The 10,597-nt window shown below is 45.9% G+C and overlaps 1 protein-coding gene across 3 annotated transcripts in view; it reads left to right on the top strand.

Annotated features, from left to right (window-relative positions):
- Nucleotides 1–10,597, top strand: part of TMEM178B (transmembrane protein 178B) — a gene marked incomplete at its 3' end in the record, with an annotated part of 362,039 nt that overhangs the window by 200,003 nt on the left and 151,439 nt on the right. The gene's annotated exons all lie outside the window — the stretch shown is intronic.

Raw genomic sequence — 10,597 nt, 5'->3', positions numbered from 1 at the left:
ATAATTCCCCTGGCCTAAGTTATTAAGGTAATTTTTCGTCCCCTGCACAGTTCTCTCTCCAACACAACCTGTCCCCTGCCCCTTCTCTCCCCATGAGTGTGAATAAATGCTAAAATGTTATATATTGTGCTGCTTTATTTCTTTCCACCTTTCTGCCTGTCCTCCCTCCTCCATTCATTCCCCCTTACCTTTCTGTCTTCTTCCTACTTCTTTTTAAAATGTCCTCAGTGGTGTGAAGTGAATAATCCACCAGGTTTTCTCTTTCATTGCCACCTGCTAGAACGCGTAGAGCCGAATCAGTGTCTGTGTTTAGCGAATGAACAGAATTCACTTTGGTGGGTGGACATAGAACTCTGTGCTGCACATTCTCACATTACGCTTACTTACGGCCTTTTTAAAATGTCTCTCTTATTGTTTTTCCTGTTTTCTCTTTCATATTTTTATAACTTTTGTGGTGTCTCAGTAGATTTTTGGTGTCCCTTTAACGGACCTTCAATCCTTCTTGATATGAGACAAGACATAAGTAAATGCATAGCAAGCAATCTAGTAGCCTCTCTCAAAATAAGGATATGGGGTTACCTAGCACAATAGATGAACCCCAGTGATTTCTACTAGTTAACATATTCTCTTCTAAGTACTCACACGCCACCAGTTAAATAATTAATTCTACTTGGGGTACCAGCTTGGGGCTTTTGGGGGCCGCCTTCCTCCTCCTCCCACCGATCTGGACAACATCCGATCCTCTCCAGGCCCCCGGCATCTCTGAGCACTCCCCACAGTTCCACCTTCAGTGCTCAGCCTGAGTAGTTGAACTCATTTAAGGAAGCCAACTGTTCTCTTATTTTCTTTTCACCCTCTGATGCTTCACTTACTTCTTTATGATGTTTACTTTCCCTTCCTCACTCCCAAGATCGTTTTCCTGAGGAAAGGTAAGCAAAATAGGAGTTCTGTCTTCTCTCACCATCTGTGAGCATAAAGTTGTCTTCCTTGAGCCGTGGATTCATCTTTTCCTGGTTGTTTTTCTCCCAAACATAGCTCAAAGGCTCTTTAAAAAAATTGCCTACCACTTTTGGAGTCCCTAGCCCAGCTGACAGATACATGTAGGTCCCTGCCACAGAGTGTGGGCACCCCAGGTTGGGGTCCCTGCTCCCCATGCTTGTTTCTGCCTCTTAGTGCTGCGGCCCAGGGGGATGCCATAAGGGGCCCCGTGTGGCCTTCTTTAGATGACTCCCCTCTTTTTCTTCTCTGGGATTGTTTGTGATTGTTCAGCTGAAATTTTACTTTTCATAGTTTCATGCACAAAGGGTTACTCTGCTGGACTATCATGCCGTGGACTTCCACCCATTTTTCTCATCACTTATGTTTTCAGCTCATTTTTTTCTAAAGTCCAGGTGCTTACCCAGGACCAGACTCTGCACCAACCTTTATTCCTAGTCTGTTGTAGCTTCACTTACACCTGCTGGCTCCTTGCCTCTTCTGCCTACAAAGATAAGCAGAGCTTCCTTGTCCAGGAAAAAAAAAGACTTAATTGAAAGAGAACTGACTTTCCTATCCCCTCTATCAGCTGTCTTACTTTTTCCTTTCAATTTCGCACCCACATTGCGAAAGTCCTGCCTCCCATCATTTGCTCCCCAGTCACTGTGTCCTTGGTTCTTTGCTGACTTCTGGCCTCCTGGAGCCTTTGAAGCTATGAGCTCCCATGTGGTTCTTCCAAAGAGCTGCCCCCATCCAGGCAGCAAGCGCCAAGCACGACCTGAAAGTGTCAACCATGCACAGGACGATTTGGTTCCTTGGGTCATTTTCTCTCCGTTCCTTGTCCTGCATTTTCTGACTGAGCTGCTGACCAACCTGTTCTCCAGGCATTCTATCCTCACCTTCCCTATCTGATGGACAGATTCTTGTCCTTCTGGGCAAACAACCTTAGCTATTCTTTTTTTTTTTTTTTTAAACATAACTTTTTTTTTTTATTGTTGTTATCAATCCTCATCCAAGGATATTTTTTCCATTGATTTTTAGAGAGAGTGGAAGGGAGGGGGAGAGAGAGAAAGAGAAAGAGAGATGTGAGAGAGACACATCAGTTGGTTGCCTCCCATGCCCTGCAATCCAGGCACATGCCCTTGACCGGGAATCAAACCTGAGACCCCTCGGTTCGTGGGCTGACACTCTCTCTAATCACTGTGCAACACCAGCCAGGACAACCTTGTTTATTCTTCCAGTTTCCTTTTTGTCTCTTTCCCAGCTAGGCCCAATGCAAGAACAGACAACCCTGCAAAATCCATCTCCTGCCTGGCCTGACCCAGGATCTTCATTCCCATGTACTGTTGCTCCTTGCACATACTGTTCCCTTGCTTAACAATCATCAACTACTTGTATTACATAAAGGACAAAGTCCAAAGCCTTTAGTCATGAACTCTGGCTGCATGGGGAGAGCAAAGGTGCTGAGATCGCAGGGCCCAGCCAGATTGTCTGAGTGCCAGTCCTGGCCCTGCCATTGTCCTAGAAGCTAGGAGACCTTCTGCAGGTTGCCTCCTGCATACCTCCCTTACTAGGGATCAAGCCTGCAATCCAGGCACGTGCCCTGACCAGGAATCAAACTGGCAACCTTTCGTTGCATGGGACAATGCCCAAGCAACTGAGCCACACCAGCCTGGCAGCCAGGGCTCAAGTCAAGAGTTCTGTAGCACCTCATCCCACCCCACAGATATTCTTCCTTCCTTGAGCTTCTCTAACACTCACCCTTTCTGCCTCTCATTGTCACTGATAAAATGCCCTAGGACCGTGGTCGGCAAACTGCGGCTCGCGGGCCACATGTGGCTCTTTGGCCCCTTGAGTGTGGCTCTTACACAAAATACCACGGCCTTGGTGAGTCTATTTTGAAGAACTGGCGTTAGAAGAAGTTTAAGTTTAAAAAATTTGGCTCTCAAAAGAAATTTCAATCGTTGTGCTGTTGATATTTGGCTCTGTTGACTAATGAGTTTGCCAACCACTGCCCTAGGATGTTATTGCTCTTCTGTGTAGACTGTAAGCTTTCAGAAGGCAAAGAGCATGCCTGATTACTACTGCTCATAGACACTGGCTGAGTAATGGCCATGTCACTTGTGCGCAGCATCCCCTTCCCAAGCTATTACAGATCCTGAGATAGAGTGGCCACTCAGGAGATCCTGCCACTTACGCATTGCCTCCTGGGTCTTCGACGGCCAGAATTGTGTCAAGAACAGTAGTTTCCGTAATTGCTTTCTCTGCCTTCTGAGAGAGGAAATTGTGATCAGGACAAGGCAGAGATCTGTTTGATGTTCTACATGTGAAGAGTTGAGCTTCAGGATTCTTGGTATCACCGCTGTAGCTAGATTCTGAGAAAGTTTTGTCACTTATATTGGGAAAGTCTGACTTATCTCCTGTTGCAGGAGGAGAGTTCTGTACCCAATTACCTCAACCAAAATGACTTCTGGTTGTTTTCCTATTTTAGGAGACCCTCTGGGAAATCTTTTTATGATTCTGAAGCCTTCTGACATCACCATGTGACAGAGTTTCCTTTCTTATGAGAAGCAGCTGGAATGAACAGACGGTGCCTATTGTCTGTCATTCTTAAGTAGGTTAAACCAAGATCCAAGCCCCCTCTATGAGAGGAAAGCTGGGTAGTGCCACAAGGAACGATACTCCATAATGACTGCCTGGTTCTTCTATAAACTCTGCTTGTCGAGTAATGATGCTGACTCCCTTTCTTTGTTCTACTAAAAAACACACCGAGAAATGTCCTACTCACTGTCCAGAATGAGGTAAGAAAACTGTCAAGGGTTGACAGCACCTGCCCCAGGGGAGGTGATGAAAGAGGTGAGGGCACCTTATTCTTTGTGTCCCCTGGCCCCCAGTCACCATGCCAGCAGCAGGAGTCCTGTGCCCAGAATTGTAGAGCATTGAACCGTCTCACCTTCAGTTGGTGGGAAATTTAGAAGCTTTTGGTCAAGCTGCCTCTTTTGCAGTGCTGAGGTTCCCATCTTATTCCAATGGGGGGAAAAAAAATCAGTCTTGTCAAACCCACGTGGGTGGCCATTATTTTGGCAACTTGCTGTCACCTCCTTCTTCTTCCACCTCAGTGTCCTCCCCTGGAGTTCTGTGCTCTGGTGTGTGCATCTCTTAGACAATACTTTTTTTTCAAATATCAAAACCATTCCTGCTCCTTTTCCTTCCATTATTGGCTCTTTGTCATTTTATCTTAGATACATATTCCAGAAAATGAAGATTTCTCTTCTTGTTTATCATGTTCCACAGCTACACTGTGCCTCTCATTCAGCCTCTGAGCGCCAGGTTGTCCGGGTCCTCCACCCCCCTCTCTTCCCCCCCGCACCCGGGGCATTGATGAGCTTCCTTCCACCTCTGAAGAACTTACTAAATGCTCTGTGGAGCAGAGAGCTGTTCGTATTTAGAAGATCCAGAATATTCATGCATGTGGGAAGTACTGGCAAAGTTACTGAATTTATCCTTCTCCTAACCTATTTTGTCATGTTCTTTGAGGTTATTTTCTCTTATCTCTGATTTTATTCTAACGTCTCAGGACTATCTTTTCATTGTCATCATGCCATCTTGTCTAGGAGCCCTTTATCTTGTCTAACAAACCGGACTGGGAAGAATCATTCCTCAAGCGCCTTTCATCTCAGGAGCAGAGGCATGGGCTTGCTCTCGCAAGCTCATGCTTTCAGGCGGGACAACAAGAGAGCAGCCAGCACAGGCCCTGGAGTCATGACCGGGGCCCCTGTTCTCCAGCCACTAAGGAACCAGTCTCCCAGCTTCCTCTCATATTTCACCTTTAAATACCACCTCTGCCCCCTCACATTTGTTTTCAGATCTTTTTATTGAGTTCTCTGGCCAGTACTCTGGGGAAGGGTTAAACCTATAATACTAAGATTGCCAGGGTCATGGCAGAAGGGGCCTGTGAAATAAAAGTAAAAATCTCACAGCGGCCTGCAAAGCCACCTCAGTCTGGACAGTGTTCTGTTTTTTAGAGGCAAGACCAAGGAGGGCCCAGATCACTCTTACCCGGAGAGAAAGACTCAGATGGGATTTAGGGGTGAATCAAACGAAATGGAGATTGAAACTGAAGCTTATGCCCTCAACCGATTTGATTATGGTCCATCATACTGGGGACCACTGGAAGAGGACCGGCTGGGGCTCAGATTTTCCCAGTATGGCCAGACATGAGCATCTCCCAGGTGTCCTTCCTTTCCACCTCCTCCTCCTTCCCCAGTGTGCCCTACGCTCACTAGGAGTTATGGTCTCTGGCAACCCTCACATTTAGACCAATTTACTTTGCTGTTAAGACCCCTGACTGCCTTGGGGTTTTTCAAATTAATTTTTCTTGGCAAAAAAAAAAAACCACAAAAACAAAAACAAAGGTACCTAGGAGATGGAAGAGAGGAGCTTAAGCCCCATAATTGTATCTGCAGCCTGATTATTGTGAGGGTGAAGTGAGTGGTGGCAAAAGTGGGGTGCAGGCAGTGCAAATGAAGGGAAGACAAGAAGGAAAGACCGTGGGGAGAGACAAGAACGGCTTGATGTGGTTTTGCATAATGGACAATGAAGGTTCTGCTTGCGTCTCTCTAATTTGCTGCTGGGAGAGCAAGGAGGGCATTTTAGTTAACAGCAGAAAGGTTTAAGTGTAATGCTTGTCAAGGTTACCTGCCTGTGGCTAGCACCAGGCCTGGCATGCAGAGAGGGAACAGGACAGCTTTACGAATCTATAATAATAGCATCTCATTTTTCCATCACAAAAGTTGGAAATCCAAAACAGTATGAGGTTGTCCTGTTGTTATTTCTTTCTTGGTATTTTGGTTTGAAAGATAGCAAAGAAGAGCTCCTCATGTTCTTCTAAGTGACGTTTCTGCCCCTGAACTTCTGAGGTCAACGCAGGAGGCTGCCTGGCCATGAGAAGGGCAGGGAGTTTGGGTCAAGAGCCTGGGTCTGAGTACTGAGTTTGCCACTTGGTAGCTAAGCGACCTTGGGCAAGTTTGCTTCTGTCTGTTAACTGTGGGTAATGGTTCTTGCCCACCCCCCGGTGCTGTATAGATAAAAGAAAATGCTAGAGACAGGCGTAATCTGGAAACTGCAGAAGTGGTTGATAAATATTACATTGATTACCAATAATAAACGTATAGTTTTAGGGTCTCCTCATCCCCCTCTCACTCCTTACGATCTCAGCTACTTGGACCCAGAAAAGGGAGCACAGCCTTGCTGAGGGGAGTCATGACATAACTTATTCCAAGTTTCAACATCTCAGACCCAAAGCAGGGAACAGCAGGAGACCATCTCTGACCGGCTCTTGCCCATTGGCATGTGACTACATCCTCACACATGAACATTTAAAAAAAAATCATGTTCCAGTTACAGTTGACATATTATAGTAGTTTCAGGTGTACATTCCAGTGGTTAGACATTATATAACTTTATAGGCTAAATCTCGTACCCATCTGACACCGTACGTAGTTGTTGGAATATTGTTGACTGTATTCCCTATGTCAGTGATGGGCAACCTTTTGAGCTTGGTGTGTCAAACTTCGCCAAAAAACTGAGCAGAACTCGGGTAGTGTGTCACTTTGAGGAAAAAACATTATTTCGCGATATTTATAGTCTAAATAACATAAATGTATAATTGTTATATATAATTGTATTTAATAAACCAAAACCTAAATATTTAGTGCTGACACGCGTGTCATAGGTTCGTCATCACTGCCCTATGTTGTACTTTGCAGGAAGAGGGAGGCAGTTGGAAAAAATCCACGTGGGCTCAGGATGCTCATCCCCTTCTCTCCTATTACAGATTTCAAAACCTGTTAACTGAACAAAGACTCCCCATTAAATACTTGGCAGTGGGAATTATAAGCTGAGTTTCTTCTCCACAGACCCCGTCCCACAGCTCCAGACCTGACCCAGCAGAGAGCAGCATGGTGTGCAGGGGACAGGGGCTTTCATAGCCTCTCTCACTGGGACTCCGTCCTGAGGGGACATAGAGAAGACCACGGGAGAAGAGAAACCCTGGACTCTATTCCTTTACTTCATTTCTCTCTTGTAGGGAATTATAGAGAATCTCTTGTGGAAACCCTGCCCTGTCCACCTTTCAGCTCTAAATCCTGGTGGTGTGTGCTCCTGCCATGCGTCAGGGCAGTCACCTGTGAACCGACATCAATCAAACACAAGCCCCTTTCAATCTGATCGTTTTCTTTTTTGATTTATCTTTATTGTTGAAAGTATTACAGATGTCCCCTCTTTTCCTTCATTTTCACCTGCCTCCTTACCCCAGGTCTTCACTGCACTATTGTCTGTGTCCATGGGTTATGCATATATTCATATAGGTTCTTTGGTTAGTCTCTTCCGGCCCCCCCTCCCCTGCCCGATAAGCCAGTCAGAGAAAGACAAGTATCACATGATCTCACTTATATGTGGAATCTAATGAACAAAATAAACTGATGAACAAATAGATCCAGAGACATGGAAGCATGAAGCAGACTGAGCAATCTAATACAATTTGATGGCACTCTGCCTGCTGTTATAATTTGGCCATTTTAATACCACTAGAGCGAGGGACTGTTTGGGGCCTGCTGTTCTTGACACAGGACCGGGTGATGTGGTGAGGAGCGTACTTCCCTTAGTCCCAGGGCCTGAAGGAGCTGTCCATCTGGGAGCTTGCTTCGGATATGATGGGCCTCTATACTGTGTGCTGGCTCAGCCATCAGATATGAAGTCTAACTGTAGGGCATGAGGGAGGATGGGGGGTGTGAGAGATCTTGGGCCTTTGTGGGGTGAATCTTGAGTGGCGCTCCAGTACAGTTGGGGGAACTAAAGTGAGGTATTCAGCTTGGGAGGGTGCAGAGAGGCGAGCACAGCGGCCCTCTGGAGCCGGGCATGCCCACCCTGGCGTCTCGCATGAGCAGGTGCCGTAATTGTTTCATTTCTCTTGTTTGTCTGGGCAGTCACTTGGGCTTGTCCTGCTGTAATGCTCCATGAAAGGATATGTCGTCTCCTTATTCGTGAGCACATTTAGCTCACGGTCTGGCAGATCCCAGATACTCAAGGATTATTACGAGGTCCTAAGAAGAAGCTACCTGTGGGGGTTGGTGAGCAGGGAATGTTTTCTTAGCAAACAGTCTTGGCTTTGCCTTTGGTTTCTGCAGGGGGCCACTTCCTCTGCTCATTCACTTCATCTTGTGTCAAAATCCTAACGGTGCCTGGTTTCCATTCCCGTTAACCTTTCCTGGCTGGGCACTGGCAGCTGACAGCGGTTGAGGTTTCCAAAGCCACAGAAAAAAATGAAGCAAAACCCTCCATGTCTGCAATGGAGTCCAAGGGGAAGAGTGCTTTCAGCTAGTCTTCAGGGGCGAGGGCCTTGGGGAAAAAGATTAATGTTTTTATACCTTGATGCAGCATTTGTTGCAACTCTGCAGCATGCCAGGCATGGCGCTACGCTGGGCATGCAGAGATGAAAAGAAACAGTTCCTGCTTTTAGTAAGCCTGGGCCCAGGGGGGATGCTGGGAGATCCAGCTTGCTGATGGAGCCCAGACTCATTTTAATAGAATCTTAGGGACCTGGGATCTTGGCAGATTTATTTCTTTAACTTAAAATATATATATATATATATATATATATATATATATATATATATATATATATATATATATATATGTTTTTCTGAGGGAGAGAGAGATAGAAACATCAATGATGAGAGAGAATCATTGATGGGCTGCCTCCTGCACCCCTCCGCCGCCCCCCCTTACTGGGGATTGAGCTCACAACAGGGACCTGTGCCCTGACCAGGAATAGAACTGCGACCTCCTGGTTCATAGGTCGATGCTCAACCACTGAGCAACATCATCCAGGCTCTTCAACTTTTTATTGTGAGTTACTGGTAGCATCACAGAAAGGTCCTATATGCCCTTTACCCAGTTGTCCCCGATGACCCTCTGGAATCACTCTAGCATTATTTGGAAAATTTTTCAGTGTGTTTAAGTGTGTTTTCTCTGCACTGTCTTCCACCCCGTCTCTTTAAAAAATCTTAAGTGGATCTTCCTCATCTCACCCCCACAGGCTTGTCGTGCTGTAGGGTTTCTCAGTCATGCAGCAAAGTCATTTAATTACAACAAATTCATATTAAGTCTGAGACTTGCGAGGTTAGAGCATTGTTCTGAAGAGAGGAAGCTTACAGTGGGAGCTCTCAGCCCGCTCCTCTTCTCCCCGTTTACTTGTACGTCATAGTGCATCACTAGGGGAATTGAGAATTACTGGCTTAAAAGGAATAGTAATAGTAATTGATATTGTTATAATGGCAGTAACAGGACTAAGCATTTGCCATGGGCTTTGTATCTTTTCCTCCCAAGTCTAAGGAGTAGGTCTATGACCAGTCCTCACAGAGGCTGAGAGCTAAGCAGCAGAACCGACCAAGGTCGTCTACCTCTGGGCCCTTGCTCGTCATCTGCGCTTAACAAAGGGTGAGTTGATGCCAGTGGGCTTTCAGGAGCCAGGGACTGTCATGCAGCAATGTCAGAGGCAGGGCATCTCGGATGCTCCTCAAAGCCCAAGGCACCACCCCCTCCCTTTCTCTGAAGAGAGATCTAAGGTCAGAATGTGTGCAAACTAAAATTGGGTAGAATTTTCTAGGAGTTCATTTTAAGTTTATTTTTATTTTAAATGCATATTATTGAGTCCCCAATAGTTCTTATCTCACTAATTTGAGATTTATGGTCATCAGAATAGGGCGTGGGAGGACATAAGCTTTTCCAATCCTATTGGAGGGAAAAGCCCTGTAGATAAGCAAATATGGTGGAAAGAGAACCAAGTCCTTATGAGCATTTGAGCAGAATTTATTGACAGATACGTAATCCGTGTAAAAACTTCAAGAGTCCTTTTTTTTCTTGTAAAGAAGATTAATCAGAGTGGCTGATTGGCTCAGTGGCAAGAGTACAGTTGAAAAAGACATTGAGAGAGAACTCATATGACAGGCCAGGATATTGACCCTGTTCTAAACCACCTCCAAGTCCACCTTGCTTGCATGCATACCTAAATTTTGTAGAAATATGTGGCCTTTTGTCAGCAGGATATGGGAATAGAAAGCTGTTTTGGGGCCAAGGGGGTGGTGGTGAGAGAGGTGTCATTGGAAAATACCTATTTTTGGGAAAAGTGGAACCCCATAGTGTGTGTGTGTGTGTGTGGGGGGGGGGGGGCTAAGATGGTGTTTCAGAGAAGGGGTTCTTATCGATGGTCTTTTTCCTCAAAGCGATCAAGCCAGTCTCTGATTGTTTATGATGCCTGGGTCTATGACATTTCCTGTTCCATTGACAGATTCCCAGAATGTTGCTATTTGCTCCCAAGGCATCTCCAAGGCAGAGCTGAAGTGCGAGCTTCCCGATGCCCAGGCTTACCTCAGGGGTCTTTGGGGGTCCCTGGCCAGGGTTCAGTTGGTTAGAGCATCATCCTGTACACCAAAAGGTTTCAGCTTCAACCCCCAGTTGGGGCGAGTATAGAAGGCAACCTATCAATGTTTCTCTCTCATATAGATATATTCTCTCTCTCTCTCTCTCTCTCTCTCTCTCTCTCTCTCCTCTCTCTCCTCTC

This window comes from Cnephaeus nilssonii (assembly GCF_951640355.1).
Source record: "Cnephaeus nilssonii genome assembly, chromosome: 12".
In the NCBI taxonomy this organism is placed as follows: Eukaryota; Metazoa; Chordata; class Mammalia; order Chiroptera; family Vespertilionidae; genus Cnephaeus; species Cnephaeus nilssonii.
Note: the sequence above shows the minus strand (reverse complement) of the source record. Positions and strands in the feature narration are given on the sequence as shown.